General features: G+C 34.1%; 1 protein-coding gene and 1 long non-coding RNA gene across 8 annotated transcripts in view; one reads left to right on the top strand and one right to left on the bottom strand.

Moving 5' to 3' along the window:
• Positions 1 to 4,159, top strand: part of LOC107504468 — an 86,517-nt gene extending 82,358 nt beyond the window's left edge. For both annotated transcript variants that reach the window (XR_004954085.1, XR_001595488.2), the window contains exons 2-3: positions 615 to 844; positions 1,004 to 4,159. This is a non-coding gene — a long non-coding RNA (uncharacterized LOC107504468). The remainder of the gene's footprint in view (positions 1 to 614; positions 845 to 1,003) is intronic.
• Positions 1 to 18,951, bottom strand: part of UMAD1 (UBAP1-MVB12-associated (UMA) domain containing 1) — a 198,192-nt gene that overhangs the window by 20,947 nt on the left and 158,294 nt on the right. The window lies entirely within an intron of this gene.

Raw genomic sequence — 18,951 nt, 5'->3', positions numbered from 1 at the left:
GCTAATAAAAGCCAGAGGATGGGTCTCTTACACCTATGTAAGTGCTAAGCAGGGTTCTCTGGTCACTTGGGAGAAATTATTTTTAAAAAGTAGATTGTTTCTGATTTTTCTGCAAACTCCCACTGCCCAGAACAGTAGAACAGTAGTACCTGCACATGACAAGTGTCACTGAACCTGGTCCCCTTGTCTATCAGATCCTCTATGCACTCTAGGGCATGATTTTTAAATTGAGGGATAGGCCAAAGAAACAAAAAATAGCCCAGAACGCTTTACCAAAGATACAGTTAATTAGGCGGGAGAAAGCTGCATTCACTGACAACCTAACTGTTCCGTGTGATCTGGGCTCCTAATTCCAGAACGCTATAGATAAGTAGCAAATAAGAGGCTAGGTTAGAAAGAGATTTTCTTTATTGTCTTTCCTTTCTGATCTCTGACATTGTTTAAGTTTAAATTTTGGCCCATAATCTTTTTTCAGTATTTCTTCCCTTTTCTCTTCTTTCTCCCTCAGTATTTCCACGTTCTTGTGCTGCCTGCTTCCCATCTTTCTTTAAAAAAAAAAAAAAAAAAAAAAAAAAAAAAAAAAAAAAAAAACCTCTCTGGCTTCCTCTTTTCAGAACTCCAGCAGAATATATACAAGTGAAGAAGGGGAAGGAAGTTGGCTGTCACTTGCTTCTGTAATCTGTTCCATGCATTCTTGGAAAAGTGGCTTGACTGAAGCCGGAAAATCTGTCTTCGCCAACTAGCACGGGGGAACAGTGGAAAGAGGAAAGAGAAGCATTTTAGGAAAGGAACCAGCAAGAAACAGTGTGTTCGACGTGGGATCCTGTTTATACTCATTCTGAAGGTACAAAAGGCTATTCCAGTGATTTTTTAAAAAAAGCATTTAAAAAGTTGGTTCATAGAAATTCATGATCTCTAACTTTAAGCTGACCAGAAATCTCATATTTCCCCAGTAGGTCTCCCTGCCTTATTTTTCACAGGACATATTTCACCTTTTTTCTAGCCCTACACGACACCTTCCTCCTCGCTGTCAGCAGGTGGGCTGGCCTGCTACTTAATAGAAAACATGGACATTAGGTGACGATCTCCTCTACCTGCTCCACCGAAAAAAGTGCCTGCATCTGTACCCACGCGCTGTGCTCCTCTCCGGCCACACAGGCAAGTTGCGCTCCTTCCACCCAAAGCTGATCCCGCCTCTGGTGCTCCACATCCGTCCTGTCTGCATTCTTCAAGGACATGGCTGCATCAATTAGAAGGCATCTCCTAATTGCTAATCTTTCACATATTCAATTCACCATTTACAGAAAATTCTCAAGTCTGCACCACCCACAGCCATCACAGCCGCTGAACTCCCACACTATCTTTGTACGTTTTTCACAACCAGGAGAGACCACTGTTGACATTGGCTTTCTGCTTCACTCCTCACCCACCGCAATCTGCCTTCTATCTCTGTCCCTCTACTGACAACTGCTTTCTCCAAGGTTACTAGTAATCACTCTTTTGCTCAACTCAAAAGATGTTCTGAAGTGCTAATCTTATTTGACCTCTCTTTGTTGCACTTGACTGGTGACTCTGAGTTTTTATTTCTTGGTTTCCGTGCCACTTCTCAGTTTTTCCTTCTGTCTGTCTTTATTCTTTGCCTACTTCTGACACGATGGCATTCTCCAGGGCCTCATTTCTGTTCCTTTATTCTTCTTGGTCTTGAAACATTACCCTGGATGAGCTTATCCATATCTATGGTGCCTATGGCCTTATTCCTTCACTCCTCAAAAGTAAATAAGAATATAGATAAGTGCATGTGTATATGCACACACACAAACGCTCACAAATTTCAAACCCGGATTTCTATCCAGAGCTCCTAACCCAAATGTTCAACTTTATTACACATTTTCTTTTGGATATTCCATAGGAATCTTAAACTTGACATGTTCTAAATATGGCTCTCATTTCCTTTCCAACTTTATGCCCAACTTAATGTTCTTTTAATATTTTCTGTATTGGTGAAGGGTACCAACATGTTTGTCCAATGCACATAACTGAATTATTTTTGACTTCTCTTTCTCTGTCATTTCTGCCAACTAACATTTGTTTAGTGCTTTACACGGTTTTCAAAGTTGTTTCACATAGTTTATTTCATTTGAGTCTCAAAACCCACAAAATTTGATAGGGAAACTATTGTTTCTACTCTCATCTTCTGAGGCTCAGTTTAGTGACTATCTATGGCTACACCTCTACTAATTGGCAGAGACTTTACTGATGTAAAGGCCGTCATCAAGGAAAATAATTTTAAAGCTTTTTTTTTTTTTTTTTTTAAGGGCTTAAGTTTAGCAATTTCTCTGTGGAGAAATGTTATCTGGGGTAGAGGATGAAGGTCTAAAATACAGACTCTGCTGGTATAGAAACTGAGTTTAAAGTAACAGTTCAACTGAGCATATTATTACTAGGTTAAATCTACCAAACTGGAAACAATATGTAATAGCTTAGAAAACTGTAGCATCTGACCACGGCCAAATTACACAATGGCTTAAGCTTTTGTATGTGAATTCTTCAAGCTTATTATGTACACTGCAGGTCTGATGAATTTGACATCCCTTATTAGTCACACTAGATTCTACTTAACTTCCTATTTATATAGCTTTATTTTAAATATCTATTCAAGTCTTCAGAATGCAACAAGATCATATTTTTTCCAGATAATTTCAAAGGAAAACAATGAAAAATGATCTTGCATATCTCCTCAGTACACTGAATATTAAATTCACTCAAATGATTTTCATTTTGTAAAACAATAAATTACTTTCAACTGTCTGCATATACAATAAGAAAGGAAATGAAATACTTTCTATTTTTAAAGCGGGTAAGAAAATATAAATATACTCACTTTTATATAATTAGATAGATATTACTTCTGTGATATTGATTGAATAGAAATAAGTAGCATAGGATGCTAGTAGGAAATACAAAAAGAAAGTAAATCTAAAAATATTTAGTGGTAGATACATGCTGAGTCTTTTGGCATGTGCTTTGATGCAGTGAACATTTGACAAATTCTAACTAAACATTTAGATGTTAGCGTAAAAATAAAAATAATTATGCTAAGGTGGTTGTTTGAAGACAGAAAGCTAATCTGTTTTTGTTGCTCTTAATTTATACTGAAAAGTTTATATTTTGTCATTTTCCACCATTATTCGAAAACATAAATATATAATTTTTAGTATGTACTTAGAATTGTCATGTTCATAGCCAAAATTCAAAGTCAATTATCGATAGGATCTTACATTTACCCTGCATATGAATATATTTCTAATCTGAGGAAACAAATAACTCTTTAACAAATGGGAAAAGACTGGATAAGAAAAATCTTAATTCCTTTGTAATTTGAATTTAATGTGTGGAAGAATCCACACACTTGGAAATACTATAGTTGGTGCATATACAACTGTACATTTTCATATACAAATGAAAGTGAGAGGAAGTGCATCATGAGTATAGAAATTATAAAGGGAGGCTAATTAAATTCCACTCAGAGGGCATATAAGTAACGGTATTACCCACACTTGCAGCACTTAACCCAGAACTCCAGTAGGAAAACCGTGTTTGGCAAACCATAGAGGTGAGCAGAAAGCTGTGTCATTTGACCTTGGCTCTCATTTGCAAAAAGGTTGTATTTCAAAATAGAAGATGGGGTTGGAAAAGTAAATACAGCTGTGTTTTCTCCACCCCAGAGTGAGAAGGACGGGGCTATTCGGGATGGCAGGGGGCCGAGTCCCTTCTTGGTACACACTCAGAGCCCAAAGGAGAGTTCTAGTTTATTTATGGCTAACTTAGGATAATTTTTTTTTATTGTGGTAAAATATACACAACATAAAATGTCATCATCTTAACCATTTTAAGTGTATAATTCAGTGGCATTAAATACATTCACAATGTTGTGCAACTATCACCACTATCCACCTCCAGAACTTTTTCATCATCCTAAGCAGAAACTCTGTGCCCACTGAATGACTCTCCATTCCTCCTTTACCTTATTAGCCCCTGGCAATCTCTGTCTATTACACTTTCTATCAATTTGTCTATTCTTGGTACCTCATATAAATGGAATCATATAATATTTGTCCCTTAGTGTCTGGCTTACTTAGTATAATGTTTTCAGGGATCATGTATGTTGTATCATGTATCAGAACTTCATTCCTTTTGAAGGCTGAGTAATATTCTATTGTATACATATACCATATTTTGTTTATCCATTCATCTATTGATAGACATTTGGGTTGTTTCTACTTTTTGGCTAGTGTAGGATCATATTTTTAAGCTAGAGTAAAATCAACTAAGTGGAAAATCTAGGAAATAATTCTAAAAGGACTGTCAGGATTCAATGAGTATAGAAATATAAAATATTTGTGGAGGAAAGTTAGCAACAGCCTGAAGTGAAGTAAAGAAACTGGTTCCTGATTATTTTTAATTATAATTTTTTAAAGGTATAATACATTTGTTTGTACACTTTACAATACATACTTCACATGGCTTTAAAAAATCATAATTAAAGTGGGCCTTGCCAACTTAATATTTTATGAATTAAAATCTGAGTATAATTGATGGTATTTCAATCCTGTTTGAAACAGCTCCATAACCTCTAAGACCTTCCCACCCACACTGGAACTCCGCACTATAATTCTTTTGTATGTTATTATAAGGGTACAAGATGTCATTATCTGCATTTGTGGAAAGTCTACCCACAGAATAGAGTGAATAATGCTAAAAAATGATTAAAAATGAAAAGCCAGAATCATGTCCACAAAAATCATGAGAGAAAAATTTTAAATTCACATATTTTAATAAATGTTTATAATTTAATTAAAAAATTTAATTAAAAAATTTTAATGCCTCAACAGAGTAATAGACTTTATATAAGTGACCTTGGAATTTCTCAAAAAACAAACAAACAAACAAAAACCAGTGTGGTTGAAAAATGCTTTCAGATCAATGTATAATCATTTTATATTCCTGTTTCAAGATTCCTAAGTTTCTAGGGAGGAAGAAGATAATCATCAGAATATATACTGTTACTTGCACATCAAGTCGAAAATTAATCTGTAAGATTTAGTAGAAAGAGTACTTTATCCAAGTCTCAAGGACTCCTGCCTCTACCTAAACCAGGTGACTTTAAACAAATTATTTAACCTTTCTGTGTTTCAATTAACTCCTCTGTAATATGAGATAATTGGACGAGATGATTCAGCCAAAGTGCCATGATTCCAAGTAGACTTAGATCTCAAATCTTCCACACTAGTAAAATTTCTTAAGGAAATAGCACTGAAATTAATATAAATGATAGGGAAAAAGTATCAACTGATGGGTAAACATTTTGAGAAGAAACTCATGATTCAGAAGGATAGTCCCAAGGTTAAGAAAAGGATTCGTATCATGGAAAAATACCTAATTTTATACTGCTATTGATTATGATACGAAACAAACATGTAGGAGCCAAATAAGAAAAATATAGGCAGAAACCAATCTTCTAACAAGTTATGGTCTAAAAATCAATGTTATAATTATTAATAACTCAGAATGCATTTTCTCAGGCCACTGAATCCATAATAGAGATGAAATCCTATGTATCTTCAATAAATAGATGTAGGAAAATTATTAGAAGTATTACAATCAGAACAGCAATAACTTAGATTAAACATTAAAATTATCTTGAATGTGAGTGCTGGAAAAAAAATTAGTGCTGAATTTTGGTAGAGACTATCAAAGGTATTTCAGACCACTTTTAAGATTGTTGACCTAAGTTCACTGTGGGGTTATTTTCATTACAAATATCTCTAGGAAATTTGTGTTCTTCAAGATTTTTTGTCTGATCCCATAAATAGCAAGGTAATAAAGTAGAACTTTCCTGAGATTAGTGGCAAAATCTGATAAAGAGAAGGGGATTAAGAAAGATGTTTATGTATATGAAAGAAAGCAGTTCATCGGAGGTGGGTATGCCTGGTTATCAGAAGTGTCAGCATGCCATCTCCTAACTGACTGAAATGGAAGATGCAAAGTGATGGGGATGAGACTCACATAGTTAGTTCCCTTCTGGCCACCAGATGACTTCACAATGGGTCCTCTTGTTTTCATGATGGCCAAATCAGGGAACAGAGAGACTTCATGAAAGGTGGGAGTAAGAAGTAGCATCATGTAACTCTCCAGGACCAAGCCGTTTGCATGGTGGTTATTGGTAGTCTGAACACTAGTTTTCAAAGGTTTGGTATTTCAATAATAAAGTTTCTAAGCAGTGGATTTTCTAGTACAGAGTTTCCTTTAGCCTTTGGGAAATAATTGCTAGGGCTTCGACTGCCAAAGTGGCCTAAAAATGAATACCTATAATATCCAAAAGTGTTCTTACATGTATAGAATCTATACTCAAGAACCCAATGTTTTCCCTCCCATGCCTTCTAGCAGGTGAGCAGATACTAAGAATTTTCTAAAGAAACTAATTTATGATCCACTCATGATAGTGGAAAAAAGGGTTTAGATAATGAGCCCTGATATATACTAATAATTAAATTATATTAGTTATTACTGATTCTAATTTCATTAATTTCATTTTGAATCAGTCTTAAGGTTCTAATAATGTAACTATTTCTGTTACCACAGATAACAGTTCACATTTAATGATCACTTATTTTCCAGCCACTGTTCTAAGCTGTTTACCTATGTTATCTCATTTAATTTTCCTTTATAATGTAGGTACTAATTTCATCTCCATTTAACAGATGGGAGAACTTAGTCTAACTCTGGAATTGCATTCTTAGTCACTATTCTGTACTGCCTCCCAAATCCAACACAGTCTAAGGAAACCTAACTATAAGCCTTTTAAAATGCAGTGTAATTGTTTCAAAGACCGAAAAGCATCTTCTCCTTCGGAAAAGGTTGTAGAATACTTTCCTAATGATACTTTTTCTCTCAAAACAAAACAAGTAAACAAAAACACATGGAATGTGGAAGATAACCAAATGTTTTTTAAAAAATGGAAAAAAATTAGGTGTGTCATTTTTATATCCAGCTGGATATGCTAATCCTATGTGGACCTTAGAAACCCTGAAATTACAGACCGTTTGGACTATTTTAATCCCTAAAAGCACTGCTGTGATGCCTCAATCATATATTTTTAACGTAACCTTTTTACCTTAACCAAATATATTCCAGTTAAATTTAAGAATTTAAAGTAACCACATACTGTCCTTTGTTCTATGAAAATGACTTTTTCTAAGACAAGCCTTCTGTGGCCAATTGTCCAGTGACAGGGACTGACTGCATTAAACTGCCCACATTCTGTTCATGGCACTTGGTAAGCAATGGCAAGAAGGTGCCAGGTGGCTGGGACCTGGGCTACAATCTGTTCCTAGGAAACAGAGAAGACACTTTGCTTTTAACTGGCTCAAACACATGATCTAGACCCATTTAACATGATTCTTAAACCAGCTCTGCTAAGAGATTATATCACAGGCAAGAAAAGAGAATGAGAACATTTCCGGGACTCAATATAGTTGCAAACTTCTGGGTGGACCCTAAAATGTGAAACAAAAGGGGAAGTACATCATCACTATTTATGCCCAAAGTAGCACAAATAAAAGTGGTGCTTTCATGCTCACAGCAAACAGTTGATTTTTGAAAGACCCATGAGTATATTTTACTTCCTATTTGTTTAATTGCTTTGAACTAAAACCTAAACAAAAATTGATTAAAGTAATATAGTTCAAAATAGACGTTTCATGGTGAATGCTTGAAAAGATAAAAATATCTGGATCATCAACTAGAAAAAGTCAAGCAAATCACAAGTTTTAAAACAATTTAAAAATTCTGAGCATCACTAAGATGAAAACAAAAATATTTTTCACTTGCACAAAAATTTACCCAAGTGATGCTATTCCTTCAGTTCTCGTAATTTGTTTTTGAAGAGAGACCTGTATGGATGGACAGTATACATAAAGTATGTGTTTTTTTGTAGCATGAAGTTTGTACTGTCCCCCAGTATGGTTTATATGAGTTTAGGAAAAATCAATTTTTGTAATCACATAAATTGAACAAAAGTTATCACATCAAAGGAGTAAAAATTAAAAACCACATGGTCATCTCAATAAGTTCAGAAAAAAGATGTGATACTCTTTCATGACAAAAATATTCAACAAATTAGGAATTGAAGGGAACTTCCTCAACCTGACAAAGGACATCTATAGAAAACCCAAGCTAACATCATACTTAATGGCGAAAGACTAGATGCTTTCCCCCTAAGATTACGAACAAGATAAGGATGCCCACTCTTGCCACTTCTGTTCAACATGTTACCAGAGGTTTTACCCAGGGCAATTAGTCGGTCAGTCAATCAACCAATAATAAGGAAAGGAAAAGAAAGGGGAGGGGAGGGGAGGGGAGGGGAGGGGAGGGAAGGGAAGGGAAGGGAAGGGAAGGGAAGGGAAGGGAAGGGAAGGGAAGGGAAGGGAAGGGAAGGGAAGGGAAGGGAAAGGAAAGAGGACAGGAGAGGAGAGGAGAGGAGAGGAGAGGAGAGGAGAGGAGAGGAGAGGAGAGGAGAGGAAAGGAGAGGAAGAAAGGAAAGGAAGGAAGAAAGGTAGACAGACAGACAGCCAGCATCCAGATTGGAAAGGAAGAAACAAAACTATCTGTATGCATACATGACATGATTTGGTACACAGAAATTTCTGAGGGATCAACTAAAATACTATTAGAACTAGTAAGTTCAGCAAGGTTGCAGGATGTATGATCAAGTTGTATATCTACACACTTGATAAACAATCTAAAAAATGAAATTAACATTTCAATTTACAATAGTATCAAAAAGAAAATAGAAACAGATTTAATGCAAGAAGTATAAAACTTATACTTTGAAAGCTACAAAATATTGTTGAAATTAAAGAAAATCTAAATAAATGGAAAAACATCCCATGATCATGAATCAGAAGACAACAGTACTCTTATCTATAAAATCAATGCAATCCATATCAAAATCCTTAACTTTGTGATCTTGGAAGTCACCTTATATTTCCACACCTTGATTACTTAATCCTCCTATGCCTCAGTTTCCTTATCTGTAACATGGGAATAACTCAACCAACCTAGTAAAATGTGATGAATGAATAATACTAGTAAACCTCCTTAACAATTTCAGAAGCACAATAAGTACTGAGTAAATGTTCATTTCCATGCTGACTATTATTTCCTTGCTAACTATAATGAAGTTTGAAAATGTCGGTTAAGTCTACTATATTCAGTATTATCCTACATTTGTGCATAAGGAACATACTTTATTCTAAGAAATCCCAGTAATATAAAATCTGATCATAGCAGGTAGACTAATATAAGAATTTTTCACACAGTTTTTCAAAGAACAAGAGAAGTTACTTTATTTCCTTGAAAATTAAAGTAGATTAAATAAAACTGGTAGTAAAATATGACAGAATTGCCAGTGTATTTGTAGCTTTTTAAAAAAATATTAACTTTCCTTCAGAAATACTGATAATTGATTTAATAATTCCAAAAGTAGACTTGAATTTCTAGTTCTCCTTCCCATTAAGTTTGATGACTAAATAATAAAAGACCCAATTATAATTAGCTTCCAAACCCAAGTGGTATGGATCAAGGCAGCATTCCAGTCAAAATTTCACAATTTTTCCCTTTCCTTTCTTTTAACAGTGCTCAGCGAAATAACTTCTTCTACCAAGCATTTCAGTAACAGTTGGCTTTATTCAACATATCCTCTATTATCATTGTCATTTTTGAGACCACCAGAAATGTCATTTGATTCTACCTTTCTTGGTGGAAGTACTACATTTGTTACCGAGCATTATTTTAACCAAACTGTGAACATTTTAGACACCAGACCAACTGTTGATGTAGGAACTGGAGACTTCCTACATTGAAACCACACATTTGTGTAACTTCAACTCAGTTACCAAATTCACTGGAATGCATTAAAAATTGCTCAAATGAGTCCTTTATTATTTTTCAATTACAGTTGACATTCAATACTTTATATTAGTTTTAGGTGTACGACATAACAATTTAATATTTGTATATATTGCAAAATTATCCAAAACAGGTCTAGTTAACATCCATCATCACACATAGTTACAAAAAAAGGTTTTTCTTGCAATGGGAACTTTTAAAATCTCACTTAGCAACTTTCAGAGATACAATACAGTATTATTAATTATAGTCACCAATCTATACGTTACATCCCCAGGATTTACTTACTTTATAATGGGAAGTCTGTATCTTTTGATCACTTTCACCCATGTCTCCCGCCCCACATCCCTTCACCTCTTGCAACCACCAATCTGTTCTCTGTATCTGTGAGTTTTGTTTTTTGGGGGTTTGTTTGTTTAGATTCCATGTATAAGTGAGATCATACGGTATTTGTCTTTCTCTGTCTGATTTATTTCACTAGGCACAATATTCTCAAGGTCCATCCATGTTGCTGCAAAGGGCAAGATGTCATTCATTTTTATTGCTGAATAATATATATGTATCACATTTTCTTTATCCATTTGTCCACTGATGGACACTTAGGTTGCTTCTATGTCTTGACTATTATAAATAATGCTGCAGTGAACAAGGGGGTATATATATCTGAGTTAGTGTTCTCATTTCCTTTGGACAAATACCCAGAAGTGGAATTGTTCAATCATATGGTAGTTCTATTTTTACATTTTTTAGTAAACTTCATACTGTTTTCCATAGTGGCTGCACCAATTTACATGCTCACCAACAGTGTACAGGGGTTCCCTTTTCTCCTCGTCCTTACCAACACTTGTTATCTCTTGTCTTTTTGATAAAAGCCATTCTAACAGGTATGAGGTGATATCTGATTGTGATTTTGATTTGCATTTCACTGATGATTAGTGATGTTGAATACTTTTTCATGTACCTATTGCCCATATGTATGTCTTCTTTGGAAAAAAATGTCAATTCAGATCTGCTCGTTTCTTAATTGGATCTTTTTTTTCTTTGCTCTTGAGTTGTATAAGTTCTTCATACATTTTTGGATATTAACTTCTATCAGATACATGGTTGCAAATGTCTTCTCCCACTCCATACATCAACTTTTCATTTTGTCGATGCTGTGCAGAAGCTTTTTAGTTTGATATAGTCCTACATGTTTATTTTTGCTTTTGTTACCTTTGCTTTCGGTGTCAAATACAAAAAAATCGCCAAGACCAATGTCAAGGAGCTTTACTGCCTATGTTTTCTTAACAAGCTTTATGGTTTCTGGTATTATGTTCAAGTCTTTAATCCATTTGGAGTTATTTTTTTGTGTATGGTTTAAGATAGTGGTCCAGTTTCATTCTTTGACATATGGTTGTCCGGTTTTCCCAAAACCATTTATTAAATAAATTGTCCTTCTCCATTGCATATTCTTGTCTTCTTCATCATAAATTAATTGACTGTATATGTGTGGGTTTATTTCTGGGCTCTCTGTTCCATTCCATTGATCTATGTGACTGTTTTCATGCCAGTACCATGCAGTTTTGACTAGTATAGCTTTGAAATATAGTTTGAAATCAGGGAGCATGTTGCCTCCGGGATTGTTGTTCTTTGTCAAGATCGCTATGGCTATTCAAGGTCTTTTTTGGTTTCATACAAATTTTAGGATTGTTTGATCTATTTCTGTGAAAAATGTTATTGGAATTTTAATAGGGATTGCATTGAATCTATAGATTGCTTTGGGCATTATGGAAATTTTAATGGTTAATTCTTCTAATCTATGAACACAGAATATTTTTCCATTTATTTGTGACTTCTTCAATTTTTTTTCTTTTTTAATTTTTATTATGGTGGCATTGGTTAATGAAATCCAATAAGTCTCAGGTATACAATTCAACAGTAAGGCATATGTATATATTGCATTGTGTGTTCACTGTCAATAGTCAGATTTCTTTCATCAATGTCTACAGTTCTCAGTGTATAGGTCTTCTGCCTCCTTGGTTAAATTTATTCCTAGGTATTTTATTATTTTTGATGCAATTGGAAAAAAATACTATTTGGATGAGCTTTTAAACAGTCTTCTAACTTGATAATTTATTTAATAAATGTGATATTTTATGGATATTATATTTATAATGAGAGTATCTTCAGCTATAAGTGTTGTAAGGATTGTGATATCTTTCAGGTAATAATTAAGAGTTTTTATATCTCTATGGAAAATAAGATGTCCTAGTAACCAGGTCTGACCAAGAACTTTTACTTCAATGGTGGAAGATTTCTGGGATAGAGAGGGAAGAAGCTAAAAATATTTTAAAGATAAGAATGAATACTGCTCTTTTATCTCATCTTTGTACTATGATAAAATCGATAATATGAGATATTATGGAATATTATTCCATACATTTATTGTTTACATATGTGTCATTCAAATCTGTACAACTACAGTACAGATAAGAAGCAATATTATCCCTAAATTACAGACAAGGAAAGTGAGGCACAGAGACGATGAATAACTGGCTCAAAGTCACAATACACCACAGAATATCAATCAAGCTTCACTACTACACTAAGATGCTATGTGACTTATAACAAGCTACTTAATAGCTCTGAATTCTAGGTTTTTTTTTTTATCTCTGAAATGAAGGGGCTGGATTAGAGGCTTTTTAACCCTAAAGATCAGTCCTGTTAAGTAGAAATTAATGAAAGCCACACATGTAATTTAAAATTTTCCACTAGCCACAGTAAAAAAGGAAAAAGAAACAGCTGGGATCAATTTTTAACAATGCATTTTATTTAACCCAATATATCTAAAATGTCATTCAACATATAACATAAAATTATTGAGACATCTTAGGTTCCTTTTTTCATACTAAGTCTTTGAAATCTATTGCATATTTTACACTCACAGTACATTTCAATTCAGGCTACCTACATTTCAAGTGCTCAATAACCTGGCTACCATACTGGACAGTGAATCTCTAGAAGTCTATTCTTTAATAACATGGAAAATGCTTCAGGAGTCTTCCTTATTTAAAGTGAGACAGCAGCAGAAATTAGGCGTAATAAAAGGAGCTGCCCACACAGTGCGGTTTAATGGCAGCACTGTGAAGGTCCCCAACTACAGGAGCCTGACTCCATCTTTGATAGCACTCCTTTGTGGAAAACAGAAACCGCCGTGTTTTTCAATGATTTAAAATATAGATCATAGAAAGATAACAAGTTGACAAATTAAGCTCTTAGTGCAAACTAAAAATCTTTTTAGAAACATATAGACTATATATATATATATATATATATATATATATATATAGTAAATTAAAGCGTCCTTAACACTTGATGTAAATGAGTTTAAGTTTATTATTTGTGGGATCACTAGCATCTTACATGACTTTGGGGAGTAGTGATTAGAAACCTGTGGAGGGTAGATACCTCAGAAAATATTTACCTACTTATGATTCAGCCTTGCATTTTTATAGTCTAACTTTAAAAGGAACTTGTGATGTAAACTAAAATAAAAAAAAATTAAAAATCCAGATAATCACATGCCAGGTGAAGTCACACCAAAAGAAGGGCTGTAATTCTGACCTGAATGTCAATTAATGATAGCAGTGACAGAGTGATGCCAGGGAAGTAATTAACACTAGAAACCACTATTATATAATGCACTCAGGCTTCTAAAAGAAGACGTATTAACAAAACACACTGAAAGTTATTAACAGAAGCATAGTTAGACAAGCCACTTTAACACAACCAGGTCCTAAATGATAGATGAAATTCAAATCTTGAGCTGCACCATGAGAGGGGAAATAGTAAGACTGTGGCATGGAGCTTGTTGAAGGCAAAAATATGGACTCTGTGTAATTTGTGCCCTTTTGTCAACCAGCTCCCACTTTGAGATTCAGATGAAGGTTCTGTGTAATCATATCTGCACGTGACCACATAATGGTTACATAGGAAGGCCATCACAGCCTCTCATACAGAGGAAAAGAGGGAACCAGAGTGGTTACCAAAGCAACCTCAGCCATGCATTTTTATTCAGTCAGATGGATGGAGGCTACGAATTTAGGATAAGTATTTCATGAATTACATGAAAATGTTCATTCCTTCCCACAAGCAAGCAGGAAAGGAAAAAATTATCATAAACCAAGAATAGGTATCTCACTCAGTTTACTCTTGTAAGCAAACCTCAATTTTAAACTTGTAAAATTTTATGCGTTTGTGTGAGGGATAGACACCCTGCTAGTTTCTGAGGTTGGATGTAGGAAGGGTTTTGGGGGTTACAGAATTGCCATTTCTGGGCCTGTGGCATGTTAGCTGTTCAAGTAATGTCAATTCAGGAAATTGTGGAAATGGGATTGTAACCTAGGTCAGTCTGGCTCCAAAGCCAGAACTTTTTTCCAAATGGAAATGATTTTATCTGAAAATCACAAGATGGTGAGGAATCCTCATTGCAGAAAACACAGAAACTCTTTTATTCCGTCGTCCTTTCTACAGGCTATTGAGGCTTTCCAGCCTACTAGTCCCATATTCGTGAAAAAGTTTGAACTCAGTTTGGATATACAGCACAAGCAAATGTTTGATAATATTAAATCTCACACCGGTAAACAGTTTGCTTGATCTCCTTACATTTTTTTTTCTATGTGGAAAAACAAGTATAGTATTTCTCATTGCCAATCCATGCAGAGACCGATTGTGCAGAAGTTCTGAGGATCTTCCATTTTAAAATTAGGTTTACCATTCCTCACAGAAGAATCCTCCAGTTTTAGCAATCATTTTATTTCTAGAAGCAACTGATGAGCAATTGATTGAGCCAAGAAAAAGGTTCATCTTGGCAGTGAATCTCAAGAGTAGACAAGTGTGGGCCCTGACAGGGACACCTGCAAGCCAACGCAATTGACCTTTTGTCAACTTTGCAGTCAAGAGTTCAACTTTAAAAGCGGGGGACTTAAAATGGTAGCTTGTGTTTTTCTTTCTTAAAGTGACAAGACTTTATTTAATTTCTGTAAAACAGATTCACTATATAGATTTTTTAAAACTTTTTAATTTATTTTTATGGTGACATTGGTCAACAAAATCCAATAAGTTTCAGCTATCCATTTTAACAGTAAGGCATTTATATATTTATACTGTGTGTTCACCTCCCATAGTTAGACTTCTTTCTGTAGGTTTTTAAATCTGTGCATCCAGACTGCTGTTTGAAGGGCTGGCTATATGGGATGAGCTACCTTAAAGAGAAGCATATTTAAGAAATGGCAAGAATCTCCACTTGGCAGATGATGGCCCCTGGCATCCCTCTTCACTGTCACAGGACAGAATGTCTGAGTGTTTGTAACTGCCTATATCCCCCACAGACTGAGACCTCTGAGGACATGGATCATGTTTATCTTGTTCATAATTACATCTTATCTCCGAGGTCCCTGAGAACCATGCCTGGCATAGAACAGGTGCTCAGGAAATATTTGATGAATGGGGAAAGAAAGAATTTTCTCAGGAGATGCTAAAAGAAACAACAATGGACCTCCAGCAACCACAATTTCTGAAAAATATGTGTTGAGTAAGAATGTTCTCTTTATTTTTTCCCTAGGGTAATAATAGCTTTCTTCAGATAATAAACTTTCTTCTCAGTGAACTATTCAGACAACAGCAGTCCAAAAACTAAAAAGGCAATTTGTTTTGCCTTATGAGAGTTTATTCAACACTATCAGGGAAATGCCTACAGGTTATTAGAAGATATAATACTATTTTTCTTTTAGACCTTAATAAATCATTCTAAATTTTTGATGGATGACAATAAAAAGTTATAAATCTCCTAAGTTCTTATGCTCATATTGGTAATGCCAGATCAGGTTTTAAACCTGTCCAAGTCTTGGCTATGCTTATCAAAATAAGTTAAGATCCACTTTTTAAATTAGAAATATAGCAATGACAACAACAAGAAATGAACAACAATAACTACAAAAACCATTATATGTAGCAACTTCCAATTTACAAAATGTTTCCACATCTATAACCTCATTTGCTTTTAAGAACACCCCTGTGAAGAAGGCAAAGAGTTACATTCATCTTACAGAGGCAGACCTGTAACTCATTGTCACTCAGTGTCATGCCCTTAGTAAATGAATAGTTGGGAATTTCAAGTGTGAAATGAGAACAGAAACACAGCTGAAAGTATTTAAAAGATGTTTTATAAAATATAAACTTTACTGTCTTTGCTTACCTAACATACTCAACGGAGATACTGCCCAGAAATCACATTCTTTACTATCGAGTATCATTATCAAGCTTTGTCATCATTATTTTTGTTTTATACAGGGCAAGGAGAAAAGTGTATGCCTTCCTATATCAGATAACAGGTTTTTAAATTAGCTCTTTAATTTTTTATAATAAAAGCTGACAAGAACTATTGTGGAGGACAGAAAGGATCTGGAACAAAACATAAGGGGTTATGTCTCTTCATAGCAAACTAAAATCTGGCTGAATATAAAGAGAGATGTATCTCATTCTTCTTCAAACTAGAATAGAACTAATCTGGGATGTTCCAGATGGGAATATTTCCTAATTCTTTCTTTAACACTATCTTTTCTAAGGTATTTGTTTGCCAGCTTTCCCAGTGACCCAGTGAATCTATATGAAAACATGCTTTTGTATGCAATAACACAAAAATAAAATTATTGATGATGTTACGTTGATAGTTTGTACTAGTGGAATTCCTTGAATTCTTTAGTGAGACTACATCTTGAAGAGTCATTAAGTACCTATAAGGACACATTAGCTTTAAATGGTACTGTTTACCCTGATTAATAACAGTCTTTCTTTGAAGAGAAGGGGATAAGAGTATAAAAGGTACACACAAAAATCTTTAGAGATTGTCTTCAACTTCCCACCGACAAATCACCAACCTACTTGCAGCTTTACCATATATTTCCCCCACCACCCCCATGAAAGTGGATGAACGGTTCCAAAGGCCAAGCCATTCGTATGCACACTGCATCACTTCTTCACAACTTTGTTCTTGAAACTATCCCTTCTTTCTCCTCATTATGACTTTTCACTTCTCTACTAGATCACTCCTATTAACATATTTTTTATTTTTCTAAAATATATATTTTTTCAGATGTGCCTCCTCCTATTGCCGTACTGTATAGTAAATGCCTCAGAAACATGTCCATCCTTGCTATTTCCTTACCCCATCCGACTGTGTATTGTATGTCGTTGCTTAAACAATGAGATGATGTATTAAAATATGTAGAAGGCATAAAGAATAAAATACAAACGCCTGTATTTCACCACTCATTTTTAAGGAATACAACGTTATCAGGAACTCTGAAGTTAATTCTGTCTGCCATCTATTCCTTTCCTTTGTTCACTGTGAAGTAAATGCTATTCTTTTTCCCCCCTCCAGCTTTATTGACTTCTAACTGATAAATAACATTGTGTAAGTTTAAAATGCACACAACATGATGATTTGGTATACATATATATTGAGAAATGATTACAATAAGGTTACTTACACCTCGATCACCTCACGTAGTGTGTGTATGTGTTTTCAGAACATTGAATATCTACTCTCTTAGCAAGGTTTAGTATACAATACTAAATTTGGATTACAGAATGTTTTCAGAGAATGTAAAAATAACCATTTATATGAATAAAAACTATAACACCTTCCATATCATTGGAGGAAAAAAACAAGATATTATCCAAAGTAATAAAAAGAATAAAAATTACTAATAGGTTAAAAGGTAGCAATAACCCTCCCCTGAAAACCTAAAATAAGATCATTGATATAAGATCACACAGATTTTCTTCATTACCTAAAAGATAAAAGTTTTATCTTAGCATGCTGCCTGTCATGCTAGCACACAATTTTAATTTATTTTCTTCATAGCACTTAACACTATTAGAATTATTTTGTTTGTTGCCCTGTTCTCTGCACTAGAATATAAGCTCCATAAGAAAAGACCATGGCTGTCATATTTACACTTGTACTGCTTGCTCAGAGTGCAATAAATAAGTGTCCTATCAATCAGTTAATGAGTGAATGAGTGAATACTACAAATTACAGATTAAATATAAAAGTCAAACAGAAAGCAGAGGTTACAATAAGAATATCATTTAAAAGTAATAGCAAAATACTTAAAAATATATATAGAAAACATTTTTGTTAATAAAGGATAAAATCCATAATGAAATTTAAGTCACAAAACTTGTTAAATTAAATAATTAGATCAACATATACAAAAGAAAGACACAAACACAGACAGAAAATGATAGAATTATAGTCATTACAGATGATGATTGACTAATATACTTTTAAATAGTATTTGATTTGGTGGATAAAACATAAATAAGAACAGTATTTAAATAGTTTACCCCTTTGAATGTATATATGTCTATTTTATATGCATATAAATAATTTTGTAACAAGTATTTTCTAAGTTGATATTGTTTAGTCAGTAAACAACCATTACTAAAAAGTACATATTATATTCCATTGGGAAAAAAATGTTTGTCAACTTTCTTCCCTAATAGCTATTAGAAAAATAATTCATGGAACTGAAATAAAAATTTGGAACAGATAAAAATTTATCTAGATGGAAACATTTTTAAGTCTAAGTGTCTGGAAATCATTTACTAAGACTAGTCTAACATTTTTATAAATGTCAAATTTACCTAACACCTTCTAAATCACATACTCAAACAAGCAAATAAATTGCAGGAAGATCTCATAAGCCTGAATGAGTGGCCAGAAAAATGGAAGAATGCTTTCTGAAGGTGCTAGTGCAGTACAGTTCTATACCCACATATTAAATCACTTTTCTGCCCAAAACTGTGTTAAATTTGATTTAAAAATACTGTGTGCATATATGCTATGTCTTAAGAAGCGAATGGGAAAGAATAAAGGTAACATTTATTGAGCAAATATATGTTATTTTGATAGGTAATTGCATGTAATAATCAGTA

The sequence above is a fragment of the Rousettus aegyptiacus genome, unplaced genomic scaffold, assembly GCF_014176215.1.
Source record: "Rousettus aegyptiacus isolate mRouAeg1 unplaced genomic scaffold, mRouAeg1.p scaffold_m13_p_13, whole genome shotgun sequence".
Taxonomy (NCBI): Eukaryota; Metazoa; Chordata; class Mammalia; order Chiroptera; family Pteropodidae; genus Rousettus; species Rousettus aegyptiacus.
The sequence above is the reverse complement of the archived record's forward strand: the minus strand, read 5'-3'. Positions and strand labels throughout refer to the sequence as shown.